The 21,053-nt window shown below is 52.2% G+C and overlaps 1 protein-coding gene across 2 annotated transcripts in view; it reads right to left on the bottom strand.

The window, feature by feature from the left end:
• The window catches only part of POU6F1 (POU class 6 homeobox 1), a 32,677-nt gene extending 27,505 nt beyond the window's left edge, over positions 1 to 5,172 (bottom strand). The window contains exon 1 of one of the 2 annotated variants that reach the window (XM_075901686.1): positions 4,874 to 5,172. The gene's annotated coding sequence lies outside the window, so the exon portion shown is untranslated. The remainder of the gene's footprint in view (positions 1 to 4,873) is intronic. The other variant, XM_075901684.1, reaches the window with a different exon arrangement.
• Between the last annotated feature and the right edge of the window lie 15,881 nt (positions 5,173 to 21,053).

Below are 21,053 nucleotides of genomic sequence, written 5' to 3'. Positions count from 1 at the left end.
ATTATCTAGCTTCTCTTTAAACTCTATTATAGTCCTAGCCTTCACAGCCTCCTCTGGCAAGGAGTTCCACAGGTTGACTACACGCTGTGTGAAGAAGAACTTTCTTTTATTAATTTAAAACCTGCTCCCCATTCATTTCATTTGGTGTCCTCTAGTTCTTCTATTTAGGGAACTAATAAATAACTTTTCTTTATCGGCCCTCTCCACACCACGCATGATTTTATAGACCTCTATCCTATCCCCCCTCAGTCTCCTCTTTTCTAAACTGAAAAGTCCCAGTCGCTTTAACCTCTCCTCCACATGGCCCTACAAAGAGGCCTGAAAGTGGAAGCCAATTTAATGCCTGCACTTTTGAAATCCCCATTCACACCAGAACAGTGCACAGCGGTCACAGTGTAACTGAGAGTCAGACGGACGGTGCAACTGTGCTACCAAGAGCCATTATACCTGCTGGCTGAACCAAACCAGATTCCTCTTTCTGAAGGCAAACACAAAACCACTGTCCAGATCCCCGTTATACAATGGGGGGAAACTTCAGCTCCGTGCGGAGGAATGTAAAAACGGCCAATCCAATGTGTCTGAAAATGCGCATTTGCCCTCCGGGAAACGTGTCCTGTTGAGCACATTTCAGAGGAGGGATGTAAAAAAGTTGGTTAAAAAGGTAACCGTGTAACCACTACAAAACTCAGCTTTATACTGCAGAGCTGGTAGCGAAGTCTCCCCAAGAGCAGGGCAGCAGCCCCTCTCCTCCTCCAGCCCTGCTCCTGCAGAGCTGGCTGCTGGGCAGAGTTTGACCGATAACATTCACCAATAAGCATCAGCTTACCAGTTAATCGGCTAAGCTCTAACATCCCTATTTCAGAGTGAAATTGGCCGTTTTGAAACTCCTAAAGATTGGGGGGAGGAATGGAAAACTAGAGACAGCCTCTGATCAGAGTTGGATTAACCCTCCAAAAACAGATTTCTGACCCCAAATGGGATAACTTTAAAACCTATGGCAGCTCCCCACAGCTCTTGGTTACCCTCTCCTACAAGGGAAGTCAGCCTCTTCCCTGGAAAGTTTGTGCCAGGCCATCTACAGAGCTGAATCAATGAAAACTCATTTGTGACCCATAAGGACAGATGGTCCAACGTGGCCTTTAAGCGACGGAAATCCGGAAAGGGCTGCGAGAGCGTGGGCTGGCGTCGGAGCAGGCTGCGCAGCTGAGCTAAGACGACGCTTTCAGAAGCGGAACGCATTACAAAGCGAGGTGCGCTTTGCGACCCAGCTCTGTGGGCCGGAGGACTGCTGCCTGTCGCAGCACACCTCGGCTTCGAGCTGAAAAAAAAATCACAAGCAGGAATTCATGTCTGCAAAGCTATGGAAGCGTCCGCAAACTTTAAAGAGAACCCCTTTTCCCCAAGCCCCTCCAATGCTTTATCTCACTTGGACAGATTTACTGGGATCCGTACTAGGGATTTTTTCTTAAATGTGTAACTGCTTGAAATTTCCAGCGGTTACACGTTTACACGCAGTGGGAGCCGGTTCCGCGGGAGCCAGTGTGTGGGGAGCAGTGTGGGGCAGCAGGCCCTGCGCAGCCCCCTGCCCGCACCGCAGCACGGCGGGTCCTGCCAGGCCTGGCCAGGGCAACCTGCAACGTGACAGGCCCAGCTGGACTGGAGCAGCCCCCGGCCCATGTCACGGGCAAGGAGCTACTTCTGGGTTACCGGTTCAACATAGCATTTCGCCGGTTAACTTTTAAACTGGTAATTAACAACCCTCGCTGGCACAATGGAGCTTCTACGTCATAATCAGAACTCTGTCTCAGGACTGCACCACACTGCTTTCTCCTGAGAGGGAGGGGAGTTTCACAGACAAGGCATTGAGAGCTTACATGACTCCTACGCCACAGGCATGGAATTTTTTTCTCCTGAGTCCCAGCCCAGCACATTAACCACAAGTTCACCGTACTGATTCCAGCAGGTCATAAGAACGGCCAGACTGGATGAAGCGAAAGGTCCATCTAACCCAGCATACTGTCCCCTGACATTGGCCAATACCAGCTGCCCCAGAGGGAGGGAACACAACAGGTAATCCTGTCACCCATTTCCAGACACACAGAGGCTACCCATTCTGGCTAATAGCCATTGATGGACCTCACCTCCATGAATCTAGTTTTTTTTTTAACCCTGTTAAAGTCCTGATCTTCACCACATCCTCTGGCAAGGAGTTCCACAGGTTGACTGTACGCTGAGTGAAGAAAAACTTATTTTTGTTTGTTTTAAACCTGCTGCCTATTTAATTTAATGTGGAGGCCCCTGATTCTTATATTGTGGGAATAAATAAATAACTTTTCCTTATTCACTTTTTCCACACCAGTCTTGATTTTATAGACCTTGATCACATCCCCCCCTTCATCTCCTCTTTTCTAAGCTGAAAAGTCCCAGTCTTTTTAATCTCTCTTCATATGGGACCCGTTCCAAACCCCTCATCATTGTGTTGCCCTATTCTGAACCTTTTCCAATGCCAATATATCTCTTTTGAAATGAGGCGACCTGAGATGAGGTCCTGCAAACATTCAGATGCGTCACCTACTAAGCCAGCTGGACCCCTAAAAATGCACCTTCCCCAGACTTCCAACAAGATACCAGAGTCATCTTGCAGATGCCTTACACCTCTCCGCAACTAACGCCTACGTAGCAAGAGCAGTAACCCCACAATCCCCACTTCTGGGACTGGCATCGCATGAGGAACACTGGCTGGTTTTTAACGCTCGGTCACTGGCACTGCGAACCCCGAGGCAGAGAACAAAGCCAGCTCCCTGGAGCCAGGGAGAGAAGTCATTTTGCGAAGCGTGACCAATGCGCAGTTTTGCATAGAACCTATTGACTAGGGAGCAGGTTTAAAACAAACAAGAGGAAGCGTTTCTTCACGCAGCCTACCGTCAACCTGCGGAACTCCTCGCCAGAGGAAGCTGTGAAGACCAGGGCTAGATGGACGTTTGGTCTGACCGAATCTGGCCATTCTGATGTTATCTATCCATAATCGTGTGACCAAGGACATCTGTCTCAACTGGTGTTTCCTGGTCAAACAACTTTTCCGACCAAGGACTTACTATTAGTCTCTAAAGCCGTTAATAATATAAGAGCTGTCTATGGGGGAAAGGCAGCCACTCTCCTCAAACCCTGTCACAAACATCTACAATCGTTAACATCAGACGTACTGACTCTCCCAAATCGGCCTTTTAAGGGGAAGAGGCTGTCGGAAACTTGCCCCTTCCCTATAGAAAGCCCAGCCAATTCCGCCTTCATAAACCTCCATGCCCTTCTGTTTCCATGCCCTTTGGCAACTGTGTGTTGATTGGCATCAGAATAATGATTAGAGGTTCTCGTGAAAAATCAGGGAGACATATTTAGCTACCGGGGTGTCTGTCGTGCTGGCCACCGCTGTTTGGGGTGCCTGCGGGTTTGGGGTGCCTTCGAATGCGCCATTTGCTCCCCATTGCCCGGGTGTGAATTAACGACGCCAGTTACACACTCCTCTGACCGAGCGCTGCTCATCAGCCGGGCTCAGAGGGCTTTGCAAAGGAGGCTGGTGTTGTGCCCATTTTACAGACGGGGAAACCGAGGCAGGGAGGCGCAGCGACTCGCCCAAGCCTCACCAGCCAGGCAGTGGCAGAGCTGGGAATAGGGGGTGTCTGTAACTCTGAGCCCCTCTCCCTGTGGGGATCCCCTAGCTCACAAAGGCCGGAGAGGGGCTGGGGGAAAAAGCAGAGATCACCCAACCCCCACATTGCAGCAATTAGCCCCAGTGACGAGGGTGGAGGGTAGCCCCCCATCTCTCCAGGGGGGCTCCAGCGCCGTGTGCAGGGGGCAGCCCCTCCCTGGGGAGCCAGGAATGAGTCAAAGCCCCAGCCAGGCAGCCCCATGGCCCGGCCCCTGCTCCCCCGGGGCTCCGCAGCCCCCCCACTGCAGCCTGAGACACCCCCCCCCCCGCTCGCCGGAGACAGCACAGCGCCCCGCCCCTCCAATCCCGGGGTCCCCCCCCTCCCCGATCGCCAAGGAACCTCCCTGCCCCTGACTCCCCCAGCCTCTGGCTCCTCCGACCCCCGAGTCCCCCCAGCTCCCGATCCCAGGGGCTCCCCCCAATCCAGGACCCCCCCGGGGCTCCCCAAGCCCCTGGCTCTCCCGACCCCCCGATCCCAGGGGCTCCCCCCAATCCAGGACCCCCCGGGGCTCCCCAAGCCCCTGGCTCTCCCGACCCCCCGATCCCAGGGGCTCCCCCCAATCCAGGACCCCCCCCGGGGCTCCCCAAGCCCCTGGCTCTCCCGACCCCCCGATCCCAGGGGCTCCCCCCAATCCAGGACCCCCCCGGGGCTCCCCAAGCCCCTGGCTCTCCCGACCCCCCGATCCCAGGGGCTCCCCCCAATCCAGGACCCCCCCGGGGCTCCCCAAGCCCCTGGCTCTCCCGACCCCCCGATCCCAGGGGCTCCCCCCAATCCAGGACCCCCCCAGGGCTCCCCAAGCCCCTGGCTCTCCCGACCCCCCGATCCCAGGGGCTCCCCCCAACTCAGACTCTCCCCAACCCCTGGCTCCTCCGATTTCCCAGGACCCCCCCTTAACCCCGGCTCCCCCAACCCCAGCTCCCTCCACCCCGGTCTCCCCCATCTCCGGGCTCCCCCAGCCCCGTCTCCCCACGATCCAGCTCCTCGGGGCTCCCCCGGCCCCGGCTCCCCCGCTCGCAGCCGCCCCGGCCCCGGTTTTTCTCTTTATCATAAATATATAAATTATGCTAATTAAGACCATTGCATATTCACCGAAGCGGTCCCCCCCGCCCCCCCTGCCCGCCCCGCAGCGGCCCCACCGCACCCCCTCTCCCGGGCCCCGCACTCACCGCGCCGGGCACCCGCTCGCCCCCCGCTCGGGCCGGGGCTCCGAGCCGCTTTTTTGCTGGGAATAATTAAAAATTCATCTCACAGCAGCGGAGCGGAGGATGCTGCACACAAAGGGGGGCTGGGGGGGGGGAGGAGGAGGCGGACCCCCCCCCGCCGCCAGCCCAGCCCTTGCACCGCGACCCCCGGGGCTTTGCACCGGGCCGCCCCCCCCTTGCAGCCGCCCTAGCTCGGGGGGGATTTATTTTTGTTACTTGGATTTTTTTAGCTGCTGCGTCATGAACATAATTTATGCAAAGGCCTTTGCCGCATCCCGCAGGCTGCAACACGGGCCGCGGCCTCGAGGGGGCGCAGGACCCCCCCTTGGATAATCGTGCCCCCCCCGATCTCCCGTATCCCCCCCCTCCGTCTTTCCCCCGCCCCAGCCTAAAAAGTGCCCCTTGCTCTGCGTTTCCTCTCCTAGCACTTTGCAAACATGAGCTAGTTAATGGAGCCCTGTTGGGGAGGAGGGGGCCGGAGGGAGAAAGGAATCTAAGGCATGGGGGGGGGGGGGAGAACCCCCCCAAGGTCACACAGCCAGTCGCCAACAGAGTTTGGAGGAGGACTCTGAACTCCCTGATTCCTTCCTCCCAGTCCCCCTGAAACTGGCTCATGAAAACCCTCATGCTGCATTTAATAATAATAACTTAATATATTAATAAGAGCATTCACATGAGCAGAAGCCAGGGCCCGGCTGAAGGACTCAGGCTGGTTCCCCACCTTAGTTGGCTCTCTCCGGGGGTGTCACCTGGAACGGGAAACCCCTGCACTCCTCAGGTGCCTTCCCCTGCAGGTTTTCCCAGGATCATCCTTTTTTCCAGGCAGCTGTGCTGGGAAAGCTAAGGGTGCTCAGTACGCCCTGCCCTGCCAGGGTCCAGTTCTACGGGATCAGGACCTTCCCGGATGTACCTCAGAGCTGGCATCACCTGTGTTATAAAATCAAAGCTCTATGAAGAAAACTGTTCCAAAGGGCCCACTAAATTAGCTCGCCCCAGGGTATGACCCCCTGCTCCGGCTCTGCAAATTAGAGCCTTGTCAAGCACCAGTGCAAATCCGTGGCTATCCGCGTTATATCCGCAGATGTGGATGAGGATATCCGTGGCTCATTTTTTACAGCGGTGGATGCCAATTTTGTGTCTACACTCTTGCGAATGTGCGGAGACCCACTTTATCGCCGCGGGTCTCCACGGCCGCAGGCGGGGCCAACGGTCTCCGCGGCTCGTTTTTGCAAACAAGGCTGCGGATACAAATTTTGTCTGCGCGCAGGGCTCTATAAACAGGCTGTCCCGGCACTGTTAGCTACTCCCCTCGTGGAGGTAGTTTATCGACAGCTTAGGTACCCAGCATAGGTACCGTGACCACTCTGCTGGGTTAAAGCTGTGCTTTCAACTTAGACATGTAGACAAAGCCTTGATTAGGACTCTCAGAATGGGTATTCTCCAAGCACGATGTGCAAAGAAGCTTGCATTGCCTATTAACTGCTTCCTACCATCCCTTCCTGCAGCCACAGGACCCCAGCTGGACGAGTGGCAGCTCATGGCCTGCTTGTCCATAGAAGCCTGTAGCCCAGGAAGGTCGTTCCACTAAGGCCTTAGTGCAGGCATGTCCAAAGTCCGGCCCGCGGGCCAATTGCGGCCCGTGTTCCGGTTTAATACGGCCCCCCGGGTAATTTGGCAATATCTATCTTTTATGGCCCCCAACGAATCCATATGTATTGAGATGAATACATTGTAAAATCTCAGTTAATGTCAGTTGGTCTAAATCAGTTATAAATATATTTGGACACAACATGGATACTTGGTGTTATGTTCCTGTTCATATTTTTTAAACTTAAAAGTTGCCAGACAACCTTTATTAACAATAACATGTAATGTACTTTACAATGTTCCTGACATATATTTCAGCTTCCTGGATTTTTTTTTTCATCTGGCCTTCAGATATGAAAGGCAGAGTGATTTAACACCTGTTTAGATTTGTCATCCATGTGACGAAATGAAAAGTATGCCGTTTGCAATAAACTTTGCATAAAATAGTTAATTTGCATTTAGTTTTAATGGTTCAAAGAATGTCAGGCAAAATGGTCGGCCCTCACGCATGTTCACTTCATCAAATCTGGCCCTCTTTGAAAAAAGTTTGGACACCCCTGCCTTAGTGGATACAACTTTGTAATCAACATTACCCAGAGAGCCAGTCCTGCGAATGCATTCCCTCTCTCTGTGAATACAGATTGACCAAGTCGCTTACAAATGGTTAACAACATAGTAAAAGCATCCTGATTGGCTAAAAACTTAGACTAGTTAATAATTCAATCACACTGTGTTTTAATATCATGTGCTGCAAAGAGCAGCTAGAGCCACGTTCAAAGAGTCATCACGAGCTTGGGCTGAGTCGCTGTTGCACCATTATTGAAGGACAAGGCTGGCCTCTTGAACCTACCTCCAGGCCAACACGCCCTGCAGCAGGCCTGTGCTCAGACACACTTGGCTCCCTGACACAGCCCGAGCGGCGGGAGGGACTGGTGCATGTGCTGAAAAAGCCTGAGGAAGGGAATAAAACGGATCAACTCCCCACAAGTGATGCGGTCCCAAGGAAACGAGTCATCGTGCATCAGGACAGATGCCTGCTTAACAACCACAGGGTCTGGAGGGTGCTGCTGCACCCCGGGGCCTGCCTCCCTGTGCATTGCGGGATCTGCTACAGGCCCCATGCCCAGGGACCCAGCTACAGCCCTGTGCTCTGGGGGCCCCACTGCTGATCCCTCATGCCAGGGCTTTTCTCCCAGGGGTCAGGACAGGGATAGGTTGGGGGGGCTGGATCAGCACCCCCACTCTCAAAAATATACCCTTGCCCCTGCTACCAACCCTGCATTCCTTAGCTGGCCAGTTTCCTGGTGCTCTCCAGGGGCTGGGGCCAGAGCGCTTGAAGTCAGTAAAGAGTCACAATGACTTCAAAGATTTTGGAGCTGCCCCACTGGGATTCATAGCCGTTGGGATGAGGAGTGGGGTTGTTAACCCAGTGCATTGCTATACATTGGCTCAGCTCACTGCTTAGGTTACAACCTGAGAGCTGGATTCACCGCTCTCTCCACCTCCCTCTGCTACAGGCTTTCTATGTAACCATGGTCAAGTCTCCTAGCACCTCACCTCACCGAGGTGTTGGGTCATACAGTAGTGACTGTGGCGTGCTCAGATACCACTGTGGTGGGAACCCCAGAACAGGGATGTAATAGTGAAGTCGATTAACCGATAAGCAAAAGCTTATCGGTTAATGCTATAAACCAGTGTTTCTCAAACTCGCGAGACATCTCCAGGAGCTCTGCGAGGTAGACAAACTGGAAACATCGATAGGTACAACACACACAATCCGTGGACCGCTGGAGCTCCACATACATTTGTATGCATGTAAAGGGCTCCAGAGCCCCAAAAGTTTGAGAACCACTGCTATAAACTATACGCATTTCTCCTCCCCCACCCCGCCAGTACATTTTTTAGCAAGCTGACCAGCAGCCTGTCAGTCCTGGCTGGCGATGAGTGTGGGACCTATCCCCGTCGCAGCTCTGCATTTAAACTGTTATTCGGAGATAGGCGGGCAGGCAGGTCCAGGAGCTCAGACACTTCCTCCGTGCCACAGACAGGAGCTGTTGCCACCCCTGTATCAAAGGCAGCAGCATGGGGTGATGGGCAGCCGGTCTATGAAGACAGCTGGTTTTTAAATTGGCTCCCCTCATGGACCAGCTTCTGCCTGGCACCCCGCGCTGCTGCCTCTGATATAGCAGCAGCGCAAAGTGATGGGGGACTCTTTGGGAGTGGGGCTGGAGCACACTGGCTGCCAGTCCCATCCCTGTGGATTATAGAATAGTCAAGTAACCGATAAGAATTCATGAGGTCACTCGACTATTCAATTAACCGATATTTAACATCCCTACCCCAGAAATGCCTTAATAAAACAGTAAGTTATAGTTAAACCATATGGAGCCAAATTCATTCCTTATGTTGATTCCCAGACACTCAATTCATGGGTGAATTTGGACTTCCAGACTGTCTGCTATGTGAGGCACGGACTGTTTTTATTTCTTTTGCTCAGCAACAAGGACATCATCAAGTAAATAGCTAATCATCAGGAAAGTGGTGATTATTTTCACTGAAGTAGAGGGGGGCGGATGGAGCTGGATGGGGAGAGAGCTGACTTTTTGAATTTTATTGAGCACCTGTATATTTTGAGTATGATCTTGTCCTACTGACTTCAAAATTCTACCCCAGTTTCAGATCTAACCCTCTAATTTTGAGGCAGATATATTTTAGAGGGGAGTTTAGGTGAGTGGTAGGAATCAGGCTTGTAACGCAAAATCGGTTGCCACTTTCACTGTGTCACTCCATAATTAAAAGAATTAACACAACTCTCTCTTTTAACTGTATTCCTCATTAAAAGCACAGATGCAATATTTGCAATGCTTCAAAGCAAGCCAACTTATGGACAATTATAGTTAGCTTTGACTCATTAAAAAAAGAAACAAAGTATAATTATCTTGCATTGTGCATGCTTTAAAAGGTATACTTGAATAAATTGTAACGTCTATCCTATCTAATCGGGAGAAAGGGGAAAACAGCATGTCTCAGTCACTGGTGCCTCTAACAAAAAATGGTCCGATAAAATAGATTTATTTTTACCACATTCTCTCACATCTAGAATCAACTAGAAAGAATTATGCCATCCGTTCTCTTCACAGAGAAGCTATTGGACCAGTTTTAAATTGGTGGCTTTTTGATTTCTCCCAAGTTAATTCAAAATGTGCTTCTAAAATACATTTCAGGATGTATATGAATTAATACATGCGTCAAACTTATAGGCTATCCATTAATTTTAAAAATGTGTACATACTACTGTTAATTTTTGGAGACTACTCTTTATTTTGCATCCTATTTCTGTACACAAAAATACATACTGAATGAAAATAAGAAAGTAGACTACACCATCTCTACTGGTATCGCATTATATTTAGTACTAATTAGTAACAAACCCATTTTGTAGAGGAACTCAGCAAAAATGATATTATGTAGGCAGTTCTCTCTGAGAACTCAAGAAAGCACTTAAATAAATACATTGATTTCAACAGGAGTTAAAGATGTGTTTAAAATTAAACACAAGTTTACACGGTTTCCTCAACTGAGGCTTGATCCAGACATTAATACCAATGCACAAATATTAACAAATGCACAACCCAGAGTGACATTTTTTTTAAATAACCGAATCAGTTATGTTCAACTGGCTTTGCTTCAGTACAGCTGTTATTTGAGACTCCACAGTACAATTCTGTCGAGGATCTGGTTTGCATATGCTGTACTGTGATTATGAATATTTAAATACTTCCCAGCTAGTTGAGTTTCAGACTCATTTACATACATTGGCATACTATTAATATAATACATATGGGGAAAGGGTACACATTGAATTTTTAATTTAGTTTGAGGATGAATTGATTTTGCGAGTGCCAGAGCTAACTTCTTTGAAAAATATCTTGTTTAGAGGGGGAAAAAAATGATATGCATATGTTTGATAAGAATAGCTGGCAGGAATAAAATTGCCGGTGTGATCGTTATCAGACACCCTTTCTTTCAGTGCCTGCTCTGTCCACAGGAACATTGATGGAGAACCCAATCCTATTCTACCGTTCTCGTATTTTCCTTTCTCGCTGACTTAGATTTAGCCTCCCTAACCACACACACAGCAATGGGCCAAATTAGCATTTGCAGCTGACTACATGGCCTGTGACATCTCACCCCCCTACAAGGCCTTCCACAAGTGACAGCTCTCAAGCCACAAACCAATTTCCCTCGGAGGTTCTGGGTCAGGCCCGCCTTCCCCCATAGCACAAAACCCAAGCAATCAAAAAGACAGGGTTCCTCTTGGATTCAGCAAAATACAAAGATTCTGCTTCTGCTCTATTACCACGGGCTTCAGTGCTTGGCTGGATAGGGATGGATTTAAGCCAGTGGGTCTAAGTGTGGTTGGCAGACCACTCGAGGTCCGTGATAGTCTTGCAGGTGGGCTGAGGATTCAGGGATGCTTCTCCCCTCCCCCACCCGCAGTGGGGAGCCTGCACCAACACTCCAGCCCTGCGCCCACCTTGCACCATGAGGTTGGTTTCCTACCACAGTGTGTGTGTGGGGGGGGGAAGCCCCAAGCCTTGCAGGCTGGATCCAGCTCATGGGGGGAAGCAGCAGCTCTGGGCACTGCTACTCCCCCCCCTCCCCCCAGCTGGGGAAACCGCAGTGCAGGAAACGGCTCACTGGGAGGCTTTTTCTGTTGCTCCAATTGGCCAGAAACCCAGCCAGACCCTCCCCGCCCCATCCTCAGCCCACTTCTGCACCCAACCTCCTGGCCAGACCCCGCCCCCCTCAGCTGGCTCCTGCACCCAACCTCCTGGCCAGACCACCACCCCCATCCATAGCCCACTCCAGCCAGACCCCCCCATTCTCAGCCCACTCCAACACCCAATCTCCCAGCCAGACCCTCCCCTTCCCACCCTCAGATCACTCCTGCACTCAACCTCCCGGCCAGACCACCCCCCACATAGCTCGCTCCTGCACCCAAACTTCCGGCCAGACCACCCCCCTATCCTCAGCCCACTCCTGCACCCAATCTCCCGGCCAGACCCCCCCCCCCCATCCATAGCTCACTCCAGCCAGACCCCCCCATCCTCAGCCCACTCCCACACCCAATCTCCCGGCCAGACTCTCCCCCTCCCACCCTCAGCTCACTCCTGCACCCAACCTCCCGGCCAGACCACCCCCCTATCCTCAGCCCACTCCTGCACCCAATCTCCCGGCCAGACCCGCCCCCCCCCATCCATAGCTCACTCCAGCCAGACCCCCCCATCCTCAGCCCACTCCCACACCCAATCTCCCGGCCAGACTCTCCCCCTCCCACCCTCAGCTCACTCCTGCACCCAACCTCCCGGCCAGACCCTGCGCCTCCACCCAGTCCTGCACCCCTTTGGTCACCATGGGTGGTTGACTGGTGGTCTGCAGAAAGGATTGCATTGAGCAGGGCGAGCGATGGGCCAGAAAGTTTGCAGACCACTGATTTAAGGAGATGCTTCAAGTTAAGCACGTACTTAATGCTTGGTTGACTCAAACCATTCTCTGTTTTCTCCTCAAGGGCTGGAAACGGGATCAGGATTTTGCACTGCAGTTTCAGACCTTTCCCTACTTGGAGGCTTCGCTTACTTCTGTGGGCTGAAATTCTCGATCTATTGCTACATCCCTGGCTTGAAGTGTTTTCCATCATACACGGGGTTTACAGTTTGGTTCAAAGGCTCTCCGCACCCTCACCGTAAAAATTGTCCCAGCCTCCCTCTCTATTGCATCAAAGACAAAACTTCCAGGGCACGTGTATACAGCAGGGGGAAAGCTGAAATAAGCTATGCAACTTGAGCTATGTCAACTGCAAGACTTAAGTCGAAATAGCTTATTTCGGCTTTTGGCGCTGTCTACATGGCAGGAAGCCTGAGAAAGAGCACTCGTCCTCCGACTTCCCTTACTCCTCGTAAAATGAGCGTCACAGGAGTCAGAGTAAGAAGCCCTCCGGCTCGACATTATGCCCTGGCTGGCATGAGTTAGTTACGATTGGTCCTGCTTTGGGCAGAGGGCTCGACTCGATGACTCCTGAGGTCTCATCCAGCCCTAGGATTCTAAGATTATTTTGACATTATGTCGAGATAACGGCTTGAAGTGTAGAAGCGGACTATGTTATTTCAGAACGTCAGCTATTCTGAAATAACGCTGCTGTGTAGACAGAGCCCCGCTGATTAAAATGGAGCCAGAATTTTGCCCTTTGAGATCTGCAAATAGGAGGTACCATAAAGTAATTAACAATTGCTTTGTATTAATCATTAGGACACTAATTATGGGCCTAATTCTGCATGGTGCTGAGTAACATAAGAACGGCCACACTGGGTCAGACCAAAGATCCATCTAGACCAGTGTCCTGGCTGCCGACTGGGGCACCTGGCATTGGCCACTGAGGTAGCGAATAGAACAGGGAACCATCAAGTGCAGGGGCGGCCCGTGAGCATAGGCAGACTCGGCGGTCGCCTAGGGCGCCGCCGGACCGGGGCGCCCGATGATGATGTCACAGGGCGCCCGATGATGATGTCACAGGGCGCCCGATGACGACGTCACGACCATTGATGGCCGTGCAGGTGGGGGCGCCGATTGCGCCTTCAGCCTGGGGCGCCAGCTGCTGCAGCTGGCCTCAGGCTGGTCCTGATCAGGTGATCCCTCCCATCATCCATGTCCAGCTTCTGACAGAGGCCAAAGACACCATCCTACCCATTCTGGCTATCCTCAATGCCTTTTAACCTTCAACTATTCACAAGTAGAGTTACACTCATGGCTCTTTACAGGGGCAGGAACTTAAAGTGGAAACAACAGAAACAGTCCAACTCAGTGTCTCTGTTAACCAGCATTAAATCTGTAACTCAAGCTTTGGTCCACACTCACCTTTTGCCAAAACTGAACTGAAATTCATCTATTTGGCATTTGATTTGTAGAGAGTCATCCTTGTGCTAGGGAAGCTGTCCTGCCGCCATTTGGAATCACTCCGGGCAGGAAGTCCAGTCTTTAGCACAGCTCAATGTTCAAAAGGAGCCTCTCATTTAAGTGCTTCAATTTTTGGCTTTTCAGCTCAAAACCCTTTAGGCCTGATTTACGGAGCTGCTGACACCAGCTGGAGTCTGGAAATGCGGCTCACAGTCTATCAAGCTGGCTACTGAACACCAAACAAATCAAGACAGCCCCCCGCCCGCCAACCCCAGGGATTCAAAATCAGTGATCACTTCTGAAAATATTGGCACTGGAAAGTGGAAAGAAGAGTAGACAACCTAGCACAGTATCCTGTCTCTGACAGCAACCAGATGCATCAGAGATTGTGACCGGAACAAGGGCAATTTCACCCCTTGCTAATCCAGGCCCATCTGCTGGCACTTGGAGGGTTTGAAATGTGTTTCTTTGTCTAGCATGCCTCCAAAAGAATGTCGGCGTTCCCTCTGCGGGGAAGTTTTCACAATCATTAAATCAGAATTAATAATATACACTTTCAGATATAGTAGGTGAGACGTTCTCTCACCTCATCTCAAAGTGTATTGGAGGCACACACCCACATTAAGCTGTACCTTGCAGGATCGGGCCCTCAGAGGGACAGCAGACTGTGACGTAGTGAGGGAACCTGGCTGGTTTCTATGCTGCTGGCTCTGGGGTAACCCCCACTGGCTGCCGTGGGTACCACGACCCAGCAAAACAGGATGAGTCACTATGCAAAGGGACCTCTCAAGCGGTATGGCCAGACACCCCCCATGGAGAGGAACAAAGGAAGGTGGAATGCTGCCCTGGCTGGGGGCAGGGCGGGAAGAGGGTGAGTTAGTTGCTGTTTGGGAGCATGGAGGAGACAGCCTAGGAAAGGGGCTGGAGTTTAGGGGCCCAGTCTCCCCCATCTCAAGGGGGCCTGAGGCATCCTAGTCCAGCTCTGTGACCAGATTACATCTGTGCTGTGCTGTATCCTGGAGAGGCAATAAACTTCCTCTATTCCACCGGCTGGTGCAGTCTGTTTGTGCCATTTCAGGGTGCAGGAGACGGGGGACCCCCAACGCGCTGTCACACAGACCTCAAGCCATCATCATTTTAGAAACCATTTTTTAGTATGTGGCAGGAAAACGATCGGCCTCTTCTGATGGAGATGCTCATGGCTCTGTCTCTCTCTCTGCTCACCCATTTTTAGTGCGGTAAATACAGACAGGTTTCAAGCTATCTATATGGCTCTCTCTCCCACTTTAAAGGGTAAATATTTTTTTTATAGCTCCTGTACAGTAGCAAGGTGAGGAACATTTTATGCTCATACATTATTTATAAAGCCCTCACAGGCATAGCAACTGATGTGCATATTCATCAGTAGCCCTGTACATTATTCATGAGAAGTTCACTTAAACGGCCGTGCAATTGTTGATTGAGATGCCTAAGAATTAGCTTGATAAAAGGCGGGGGAGGGGAGCTTTCACCCCAAACCAGATTGAATCAGAAAAGTTTTCATACAAGAGTCAAGACAGAAAGTGCTATTTTTTTTAAACTTATGCCAAAAATATAAAATCCACATCTGTTCTATTTCCGGAGGAGGAAAATTTGTACATATGGAACCTGACTTCTTGTATTACAGAATAGCCCTTTGTTTCACCTATCCCAGGGCCTTGGACTATGAATTCGGTTATAGCAGTGTTGACTTGGACTATCAAACCAGTGTTGTGACAACCGACAGGTGCACACCAGCTGAGCCCCTGTCTTGTTTCGGTTCTCTGGGTCCTGGTCTTAAAGGTGCTGAGCTTTCTCATGTCACAAAGTTCCTCCCAGTGCGATCAAGACCTCACCCAGCCAAACACTTGCATGCACATTTAACGTTAAGCACATGAAGAATCCCATTGAGGTTAACCAGACTCTCTCAGGACGTGTGCTTAGCTACTTTGTTGCATCAGGGCCATAAAAGGTGAGCAGTCTTATGGATAAACATCCCAGTCCTGCCAGGAGGACTTCAATAGGCAGGCTTTAAGTACTCAAGCCCAGATCTTCAACTCAGCAAAGCAATTAGGCACGGGTGTAAAACACAGCAGATGGACTTAAGCTGATGCTTAAGTGCTTTGGCGAATGAAGACCTAATTCAGGCAAGGGTGCTATAGACCATGTGTAAGGGGCAGGCAGCACAGAAGAAAGCATAGAGACATTCCTGGGAGAACCAGACAAGTGCCTAATCAAGGCTATAGACCAATGATAGACCACCTGTGGCCCACCGGAGTTCTGTATAGGGCCCGTAAGACATTTTGTTTCTTGTTGCCTACACGCAGAATTGCAAGATTCCACTTGTTTTCGTACACGTCGGTTTTTCCCCCCTACCCGTATTATTAAAGTCACGCCCACATAAAGCAAGGGCTAGTGACGTGAGGTGGGCGCTGATCACACATAATACTGACTGTGAGAGCCGTGCGCTCCCTCGGCAGCCAATCAAAGTATCACTATGGTTCCATCGGCACATCCCACAAATTCTAGCTACGCGAGCACTGTGAGCAAAACTGCCCCATCACAGGAGACCGTCTTGGTTCTGACAATCTTGCGGCCCACTGACATGAAGGAGGGCCGCTCACGCAGCCCAGTCACTAGCCTCAGTTGCCCATCGTTGCTATAGACAAAACAGTCTGGGAGAAGAGATAAGAACTGACTGAATATTTGATATTGAGAGTCCACCTATCCTGGCAGGTTGCAGTTCTTCAGTATGACTACAGATAGTCCCCGACTTACGAACGAGTTACGTACCAAACACTTGGTCACAACTCAATCTGTTCGTAAGTCGGACTCCATTAATTTAAATGTGACCGTGCTGTTCGTAAGCGCAGATCGCGCATTCGTACCTCGGGTTCCAGCTGTAATGTACTCAATGGGAGGTTGGTCATAAGTACGAACGGTTGTAAGTCGACGCATTCGTAACTCAGGGACCACCTGTATAACAAAACCAAACTGGAGGTCTCTCAGTGGCTGTCTGTCTTTCCAGACCACTCTATCCCTTTCAGAAGTCTTGCAAACCCGCAAGCTTCCCCTCACTTAAAAACTACTTGCTTCCAATATCAGTCATAAAAATCCAAGTACAAGAGCCACACTGTTACTGAAAAATAGCTTCTAATTTTTACCTTCTATTTATACATCAATTGGAACATAATATAAATATTGTACTCGTATTTCAGTCTGTAGTAGATACAGCAGTATAAACAAGTCATTTATGAAATTTTAGTTTGTACAGACTTTTCTGGGGCTTTTTATGCAAATAGGCAAATATCTAGATGAGCTGATGAATCCCCTGGAAGACCTCTACATACCCCCAGTGGTACATGCACCCCTGGTTGCAAGCGACTGCCTTATGAAACAGCTGTAGTTATCTGGGACCATTTGAAAGGAACTGTTCTCTTCTGAATCATTTGATTGTTTATTATTTATATTACAGCTCCCCACTGTGCGAGATGCCATATGGACAAGTTACAAAGAATAAATGTCAGAGGAATAGCCACGTTAGTCTGTACCTGGAAAACATAGTGGGACTGAACTGGCCTTGATAACAGTGGTCCTCCACTTGGAGGCTACGTCTACACTGGCATGAATTTCTGAAAATGCTTTTAACGGAAAACTTTTCCGTTAAAAGCATTTTTGGAAAAGCACGTCTAGATTGGCAGGGTGCTTTTCCACAAAAGCACTTTTTGCAGAAAAGCGTCCGTGGCCAATCTAGACGCGGTTTTCCGCAAAAAAGCCCAGATCGCCTTTTTCGCGATCGGGGCTTTTTTGCGGAAAACAGTACTATGCTGTCTACTCTGGCCCTTTTGCGCAAAAGTCTTTTGGAAAAAGACATTTGCCCAAACGGGAGCAGCATAGTTTTTCCGGAAAAGCACTGATGATTTTACATGAGATCGTCAGTGCTTTTCTGGAAATTCAAGCGGCCAGTGTAGACAGTTGGCAAGTTTTTCCGGAAAAGCAGATGATTTTCCGGAAAAACTTGCCAGTCTAGACACAGCCGTAAAGTAACTCCCCTTTTTATATGCTAGAATTATATATTCCTACCTCTGTGATTACTACTCCCTGCAGCAGACAAATTGGTTTTGACCTATGGAAGCTTATGCCCAAATAAATCGGTTAATCTTTAAGGTACCATAATTCCTTGTTGTTTTTAAAAGAATAAATGAACAAATTCCATCAAATGGACATTTTGACTAGCCACTTGCCTAACCCATGGCTTACATGGGATACTTACTCTCAAAACCACTCTGGATTCCATCGACTGTAAAGCCAGAAAGAAGCATTTTGATAATCCAGTCTGAACTCCTCAGGGCAAAGAACCTTACCCAAGAATTTCTGCATCAGGCTCATTCATTCTGTTTTAGCAATAGCAGATCACTGAGCAAGACATCCAATCTTGACAAAAACGGCAAAGGATGTAGAAACTACCCTGTCTCTACGCGAGTTGTTCCAATAATTAATTATCTTGAATTTGCCCGTGTGAGATCACATGGACGCAAGCTGGTTCCAGCCCTTGGTTCCGCAATCACCTTGTAAAGAAGGGGCATGCACGAGGTGGGGTCACCATTCCTGAGCGAGTCCCATGAGGGTATGAAACAGGAGTCTGGGGAATAGTACAGACACCAACTTCCTGTTTTAACACCAAAGAGGATATGTTTTAAAATAACTAACATATCCTAAAGCTCGGGCCAAAATAACTAATAAAGCATTAGCTGGTGCTAATGAACACAATCCACTGCTTGGTGAAATTTAACTCGCCTTAAGGCTTAATTAAATGTAAAAATATTTGGAGGTTATCAGCTATTTCCATTGATCTTTTATGTATGAACTTAGAAACGCTTGCCTTTTCTATGTCCGATTCAGAAGGGAGAAAAAACAAAAAAGGAAGATTACATGGATCCCCCCCCCCAAGTTAGCTCAACTGACTGTTTACAGCTCTTTGCTACTTGAGAGAGCATTAGTCAGTGAGTCTTGCAACAAGCCTGTATCTAGTGGCTGAGCTACAGTCTATTTTTAAAGTCATCCTGTCTTGAAAGACTTCAAGAGATGGAGAATCTGCCTCCACACAAATCAGACATCAGCAATGGTAACACACAATAACCTGTAGGGGAACATTTTAACCTATCTGGTCACTCAATCATGGATTTAAAAATAGCCATTATTCTACAAAGAAATTGCACCAGCCAATTACAGAGAGACACTGTAGAACTGGAATTCATCTACAAATATGACATTGTTAGCCTGGGCTTGAATAAAAACATGATTAATGCACTAGAAAGCCCATCTCCCCTGCCTTTAACATCCCCATTGTCACATCAAAAGATATAAATGGGACACAGGCAGCCCACTTAATTAGCTTAATTAACCCAGGTCCTACAATTGACCGGTGCTTCTTTTGCTGTTATATATATCTTCGATTCTGTTATTGCCACTCCAGCTCATCTGAGGAAGTGGGTTTCACCCACAAAAAGCTTATGATACTGTATATTTTTCTTAGTCTCTAAGATGCCACAGGACAGCTGTTGCTTTTAAAGTTACAGACTAACACAGCTACCCCGCTGTGACTTCCTTTGGGAAGTTACTCCAATGGTAAATTACCCTGTTTCATGTGTGTGCTTTACTGGTGGCCTGAAGAGGCCCAGTTTCAGTTTCTAGCCAGGGGCGCTCGTTATGCTTTTGTCTGCTTGATTAAAGAGCCCTCTGTTATCAAACATCTACCCGCATGTTGGTGCTCACAGAGGGAGAAGGAAGAGCGTCTGGTCTCCTTGGCTGGAAGGAGAGGTGGCTCCCCCCCCAAACCAATACCTGTCAGGGAAACGCAGCGCAGCCAAAGCAGCCCCCCGCTGCCCCTCCCCTCCAGGCCCGGGACAAGCAGCCCCCCCCGCTCCCCCTCCCCTCCAGGCCCGGGACAAGCAGCCCCCCCCCGCTCCCCCTCCCCTCCAGGCCCGGGACAAGCAGCCCCCCCCCGCTCCCCCTCCCCTCCAGGCCCGGGACAAGCAGCCCCCCCCGCTCCCCCTCCCCTCCAGGCCCGGGACAAGCAGCCCCCCCCCGCTCCCCCTCCCCTCCAGGCCCGGGACAAGCAGCCCCCCCCCGCTCCCCCTCCCCTCCAGGCCCGGGACAAGCAGCCCCCCCCGCTCCCCCTCCCCTCCAGGCCCGGGACAAGCAGCCCCCCCCCGCTCCCCCTCCCCCCCCCAGGCCCGGGACAAGCAGCCCCCCCCGCTCCCCCCTCCCCCAGGCCCGGGACAAGCAGCCCCCCCGCTCCCCCTCCCCCCCAGGCCCGGGACAAGCAGCCCCCCCCGCTCCCCCTCCCCCCCAGGCCCGGGACAAGCAGCCCCCCCCGCTCCCCCTGCCCCCCAGGCCCGGGACAAGCAGCCCCCCCGCTCCCCCTCCCCCCCAGGCCCGGGACAAGCAGCCCCCCCCGCTCTCCCTCCCCTCCAGGCCCGGGACAAGCAGCCCCCCCGCTCCCCCTCCCCCCCAGGCCCGGGACAAGCAGCCCCCCGCTCTCCCTCCCCTCCAGGCCCGGGACAAGCAGCCCCCCCCGCTCTCCCTCCCCTCCAGGCCCGGGACAAGCAGCCCCCCCGCTCCCCCTCCCCCCCAGGCCCGGGACAAGCAGCCCCCCCCGCTCTCCCTCCCCTCCAGGCCCGGGACAAGCAGCCCCCCCCGCTCCCCCTCCCCCCCAGGCCCGGGACAAGCAGCCCCCCCGCTCCCCCTCCCCCCCAGGCCCGGGACAAGCAGCCCCCCCGCTCCCCCTCCCCCCCAGGCCCGGGACAAGCAGCCCCCCCCGCTCTCCCTCCCCTCCAGGCCCGGGACAAGCAGCCCCCCCGCTCCCCCTCCCCCCCAGGCCCGGGACAAGCAGCCCCCCCGCTCTCCCTCCCCTCCAGGCCCGGGACAAGCAGCCCCCCCGCTCCCCCTCCCCCCCCGGCCCGGGACAAGCAGCCCCCCCCGCTCCCCCTCCCCTCCAGGCCCGGGACAAGCAGCCCCCGCTCCCCCTCCCCTCCAGGCCCGGGACAAGCAGCCCCCCCCGCTCCCCCTCCCCTCCAGGCCCGGGACAAGCAGCCCCCCCGCTCCCCCTCCCCCCCAGGCCCGGGACAAGCAGCCCCCCCCGCTCCCCCTCCCCTCCAGGCCCGGGACAAGCAGCCCCCCCCGCTCCCCCTCCCCTCCAGGCCCGGGACAAGCAGCCCCCCCGCTCCCCCTCCCCCCCAGGCCCGGGACAAGCAGCCCCCCCCGCTCCCCCTCCCCTCCAGGCCCGGGACAAGCAGCCCCCCCCCGCTCCCCCTCCCCCCCCGGCCCGGGACAAGCAGCCCCCCCCGCTCCCCCTCCCCTCCAGGCCCGGGACAAGCAGCCCCCCCGCTCCCCCTCCCCCCCCGGCCCGGGACAAGCAGCCCCCCCGCTCCCCCTCCCCCTCCAGGCCCGGGACAAGCAGCCCGCTCCCCAGGTGGGGGCGGGACTCGCCGTTTGGAACGGGGGGGGCGGGGCGAGCATTACGCAACCCCGCTCGCCCGCGTAGGCCACGCCCCCATGACCTCTCCCCTCGCGCCGTGACGTC

This window comes from Pelodiscus sinensis, chromosome 19 (genome assembly GCF_049634645.1).
Source record: "Pelodiscus sinensis isolate JC-2024 chromosome 19, ASM4963464v1, whole genome shotgun sequence".
Classification (NCBI taxonomy): domain Eukaryota; kingdom Metazoa; phylum Chordata; order Testudines; family Trionychidae; genus Pelodiscus; species Pelodiscus sinensis.
This window is presented reverse-complemented; position numbering and strand designations above follow the sequence as displayed.